Below are 6,221 nucleotides of genomic sequence, written 5' to 3' on the forward strand. Positions count from 1 at the left end.
TTGCCATTTTGCCGGACATTCGGATATCTTGTCGGTAATTCAAATTCGAGATATCTATGTGCACGATACGTACCTAGACGAATTAGCGTTATTTCCTCCTCTGCAAGCAAGAACGGTGTTCAATAAGTAATGCTACATCAATTTTTTCGTAGCCGAATTCCCCCGAATGGGGCCCCCGGCCAACAGTGCCATACGATCATTTAATTTCATTTCAACTGACAAAATGCGGAATTTGTTGTGGGACTTGATGAAGTATTAATGCTACAGTTCATATAGTTTCATGAAGTTCCGATGGGTGAAGGCGCTGTAAGTGGCCTCCAGAGTGGCGTCTGTACCAGATGTGCGTTCCCACCAGACAGCTGTTATGAGTTTCTATTGGCCGAAAACAACAGAATTGCAGATATAAATGAGCAATTGTGCGTTCCCAACAGACAGCTGTTATGAGTTTCTCTTGGCCGAAAAGAATAAAATTGCAGATATAAATTGGCAAATGTGCGTTCCCAATTGACTTGTTATGAGTTTCTATTGGCCGAAAACAGTGGAATTGCAGATATAAATGGGCAATTGTGCGTTCCCAACAGACAGCTGTTATGAGTTTCTATTGGCCGAAAACAGTGGAATTGCAGATATAAATCGGGAATTGTGCGTTCCCAACAGACAGCTGTTATGAGTTTCTATTGGCCGAAAACAACAGAATTGCAGATATAAATGAGCAATTGTGCGTTCCCAACAGACAGCTGTTATGAGTTTCTCTTGGCCGAAAAGAATAAAATTGCAGATATAAATGGGCAAATGTGCGTTCCCAACAGACTTGTTATGAGTTTCTATTGGCCGAAAACAGTGGAATTGCAGATATAAATGGGCAATTGTGCGTTCCCAACAGACAGATGTTATGAGTTTCTATTGGCCGAAAACAGTGGAATTGCAGATATAAATCGGGAATTGTGCGTTCCCAACAGACAGCTGTTATGAGTTTCTATTGGCCGAAAACAACAGAATTGCAGATATAAATGAGCAATTGTGCGTTCCCAACAGACAGCTGTTATGAGTTTCTCTTGGCCGAAAAGAATAAAATTGCAGATATAAATGGGCAAATGTGCGTTCCCAACAGACCTGTTATGAGTTTCTATTGGCCGAAAACAGTAGAATTGCAGATATAAATGGGCAATTGTGCGTTCCCAACAGACAGATGTTATGAGTTTCTATTGGCCGAAAACAGTGGAATTGCAGATATAAATCGGGAATTGTGCGTTCCCAACAGACAGCTGTTATGAGTTTCTATTGGCCGAAAACAACAGAATTGCAGATATAAATGAGCAATTGTGCGTTCCCAACAGACAGCTGTTATGAGTTTCTATTGGCCGAAAAGAATAAAATTGCAGATATAAATGGGCAAATGTGCGTTCCCAACCGACAGCTGTTATGAGTTTCTCTTGGCCGAAAAGAATAGAATTCTAGATATAAATGGGCAAGTATGCTTTCCCAACAGACAGCTGTTATGAGTTTCTATTGGCCGAAAACAACAGAATTGCAGATATAAATGAGCAATTGTGCGTTCCCAACAGACAGACGTTATGGGTTTCTATTGGCCGAAAAGAATAGAATTACAGATATAAATGGGCAATTGTGCGTTCCCAACAGACAGTTGTTATGAGTTTCTATTGGCCGAAAACAGTGGAATTGCAGATATAAATGGGCAATTGTGCGTTCCCAACAGACAGATGTTATGAGTTTCTATTTGCCGAAAACAGTGGAATTGCAGATATAAATGGGCAATTGTGCGTTCCTAATAGACAGCTGTTATGAGTTTCTATTGGCCGAAAAGAATAAAATTACAGATATAAATGGGCAAATGTGCGCTCCCATCCGACAGCTGTTATGAGTTTCTCTTGGCCGAAAAGAATAGAATTCTAGACATAAATGGGCAAGTATGCTTTCCCAACAGACAGCTGTTATGAGTTTCTATTGGCCGAAAAAAATAGAATTGCAGATATAAATGGGCAATTGTGCGTTCCTAACAGACAGCTGTTATGAGTTTCTATTGGTCGAAAAGAATAGAATTGGAGATATAAATGGGCAATTGTGCGTTCCTAACAGACAGCTGTTATGAGTTTCTATTGGTCGAAAAGAATAGAATTGCAGATATAAATGGGCAATTGTGCGTTCCTAATAGACAGCTGTTATGAGTTTCTATTGGCCGAAAAGAATAAAATTACAGATATAAATGGGCAAATGTGCGTTCCCATCCGACAGCTGTTATGAGTTTCTCTTGGTCGAAAAGAATAGAATTCTAGACATAAATGGGCAAGTATGCTTTCCCAACAGACAGCTGTTATGAGTTTCTATTGGCCGAAAAAAATAGAATTGCAGATATAAATGGGCAATTGTGCGTTCCTAACAGACAGCTGTTATGAGTTTCTATTGGTCGAAAAGAATAGAATTGCAGATATAAATGGGCAATTGTGCGTTCCCAATAGACAGCTGTTATGAGTTCCTATTGGCCAAAAAGAATAAAATTGCAGATATAAATGGGTAAATGTGCGTTCCCAACCGACAGCTGTTATGAGTTTCTCTTGGCCGAAAAGAATAGAATTCTAGATATAAATGGGCAAGTATGCTTTCCCAACAGACAACTGTTATGAGTTTCTATTGGCCGAAAAAAATAGAATTGCAGATATAAATGGGCAATTGTGCGTTCCTAACAGACAGCTGTTATGAGTTTCTATTGGTCGAAAAGAATAGAATTGCAGATATAAATGGGCAATTGTGCGTTCCCAACAGACAGTTGTTATGAGTTTCTATTGGCCGCAAACAGTGGAATTGCAGATATAAATGGGCAATTGTGCGTTCCCAACAGACAGATGTTATGAGTTTCTATTTGCCAAAAACAGTGGAATTGCAGATATAAATGGGCAATTGTGCGTTCCCAACAGACAGATGTTATGAGTTTCTATTTGCCGAAAACAGTGGAATTGCAGATATAAATCGGCAATTGTGCGTTCCCAACAGACAGCTGTTATGAGTTTCTATTGGCCGAAAACAACAGAATTGCAGATATAAATGGGCAATAGTGCGTTCCCAACAGACAGCTGTTATGAGTTTCTATTGGCCGAAAAGAGTATAATTGCAGATAAAAATGGGCAATTGTGCGTTCCCAACCGACAGCTGTTATGAGTTTCTCTTGGCCGAAAAGAATAGAATTCTAGATATAAATGGGCAAGTATGCTTTCCCAACAGACAGCTGTTATGAGTTTCTATTGGCCGAAAAAAATAGAATTGCAGATATAAATGGGCAATTGTGCGTTCCTAACAGACAGCTGTTATGAGTTTCTATTGGTCGAAAAGAATAGAATTGCAGATATAAATGGGCAATTGTGCGTTCCCAATAGACAGCTGTTATGAGTTTCTATTGGCCGAAAAGAATAAAATTGCAGATATAAATGGGCAAATGTGCGTTCCCAACCGACAGCTGTTATGAGTTTCTCTTGGCCGAAAAGAATAGAATTCTAGATATAAATGGGCAAGTATGCTTTCCCAACAGACAGCTGTTATGAGTTTCTATTGGCCGAAAAAAATAGAATTGCAGATATAAATGGGCAATTGTGCGTTCCCAACCGACAGCTGTTATGAGTTTCTCTTGGCCGAAAAGAAAAGAATTCTAGATATAAATGGGCAATTGTGCGTTCCTAACAGACAGCTTTTATGAGTTTCTATTGGTCGAAAAGAATAGAATTGCAGATATAAATGGGCAATTGTGCGTTCCCAATAGACAGCTGTTATGAGTTTCTATTGACCGAAAAGAATAGAATTGCAGATATATATGGGTAATTGTGCGTTCCCTACAGACAGCTGTTACGAGTTTCTTTTGGCCGAAAACAAGAGAGCTGCAGACAGAAATTCGTAATTGCAGAATGACTACTGAGACATGGAAGTGAACAAAATCACGGTGAGTCGTTGGGAAAGGCGTCTGTCAGCATCGCAACAAGCTCGCGCATAGCTGTTCTATCTGCGTATGCCAGCCCACTGCACTGAGCTCCGACTCCTGCAACGTTGGAACGTGGGGACACTCATTTGAGGCGAGTGACGTATCACAGTGAAACACTTCGATACACAACTGGACGTCACTGCTGGTAGTAGTGATACACTCGTCCACAAGTTGGGGTATTGAAAGCACTGTGCGTACTGTGCGCAGCGTAGCAGAGGATCATAAAGAGGAACAAAGGCCCATCGTTGTGGAAGTGTCTGCCCGTAAGAAGTATGGTCACGGAAATGTTTCATCGTACATTGAACAGGCGATGAACCATGGATACATCATTTCTAACCTGAAATAAAACAGCAACAGTTGGAGAAAAACCATACCACCACTCCTCTGATGAGAAAGTTCAAAACCGCTCCCTCCGCCGGTAAAGTAATGGCCTACGACGTATATTTGAGTAATTACTACTGCACTGTATTTTCGTTTGTTTGTCATGGGAATACATCAGCCCATTTTTTCTCGTGTGATGTAAGTTACGGCATGGAGTGTTTTCAACGATTTATGGATTTGTTCTGAACCACGAACGGTATGTTAGACATCCGTACTCTTCTGACTCGCACTCAAGTAATAGCAGCAACATCATTACTGATAAAGCTATTAAAGTCTATGAACTTCAAATTGCATATCCGTTTTCTGTATTCCACAATAAAAAGTGTATTAGAGTTTATCTACAGTCATTTGTTAAATTCGTATGGCGAGGACTTCACGAACACTCCGTCAGCAGCAAATATTGTAGCATTTTCTTTTTGGAGTATAGCTGTTACAGCATCTCTTAGTTTCCTCAGATGTAGGGAGGATGCCGCTTGTAATCCCCGGTAGATATCTTGTACAGGAGAAGTACTAAGCCCCTTGCTGCATAACTCAAAAGATATGGTGGAAGCAAGAATATCGCTGTGCCCAGGAAGACAGAAACACAGACACACGCAGAACAGCGCACACTCACACATACTGCTTCCCTCGCAAACACACACGTACACATACACACTCTACACACTCACAGACTCGCCACATACACTCAGAGACACACAGAAACGCGGGCGCCCTCTCGAGTATACACACATACGCACACTCACACATAGTCCCTGCCTCCCTCCCTCCATCCCTCTCTCTCTCTCTCTCTCTCTCTCTCTCTCTCTCGGAGAATATGTGGGGCGCCACTGGGCTAAGTGACACTACCGAAGTCAGGTAGTTCCAGTTTTCAAGAAGGGTCGTCGAGCAGATGCGCCAAACTATAGGACTTCACGAACACTCCGTCAGAAGAAATTCTCTGACATCGATCTGTTGTAGAATTTTAGAACATGTTTCTTGCTCGCGTATCATGTCATTTCTGGAAACCCAGAATCTAGTCTGTAGGAATCAACATGGATTCCGGAAACAGCATTCATGTGAGACCCAACACACTTTATATGTTCATGAGACCCAGAAAATATTAGATACAAGCTCCCTGGTAGTTGCCATTTTCCTTGACTTCCGGAAGACGTTCGATACTGTTCCTCGCTGTCGCCTGATAAACAAAGTAAGAGCCTACGGAATATCAGACCAGCTGTGTGGGTGGATTGAACAGTTTTTAGCAAACAGAACACAACATGTTGTTATCAACGGAGAGACGTCTACAGACGTTAAAGTAACCTCTGGTGTGCCACAGGGGAGTGTTATGGGACCTTTGCTTTACACAATATATTTAAATGACCTAGTAGATAGTGTGGGAAGGTCCATGCGGCTTTTCGCGGATGATGCTGTAGTATACAGAGAAGTTGCAGCATTAGAAAATTGTAGCGAAATGCAGGCAGATCTGCAGCGGATAGGCACTTGGTGCAGGGAGTGGCACCTGACCATTAACGTAGACAAATGTAATGTATTACTAATACATAGGAAGAAGGATCCTTTATTGTATGATTATATGATAGCGGAACAAACACTGGTAGCACTTACTGCCGTTAAATTCTGGGAGTATGCGTGCGGAACGATTTGAAGTGGAATGATCGTATAAAATTAATTGTTGGTAAGGCGGGTGCCACGTTGAGATTCATTGGGAGAGTCCTTAGAAAGTGTAGTTGTTACGTCTGCCACACACGACCCCTGCCAGGAAGACTACACGCACGACACCCATGTGCACCATGTAACATATACAAGCAGTTGCTGGCTCAACCAAGAGGAAAACCACTCTTCAAAAATAAACAGTACT

This window comes from Schistocerca piceifrons, chromosome 5 (assembly GCF_021461385.2).
Source record: "Schistocerca piceifrons isolate TAMUIC-IGC-003096 chromosome 5, iqSchPice1.1, whole genome shotgun sequence".
Taxonomy (NCBI): domain Eukaryota; kingdom Metazoa; phylum Arthropoda; class Insecta; order Orthoptera; family Acrididae; genus Schistocerca; species Schistocerca piceifrons.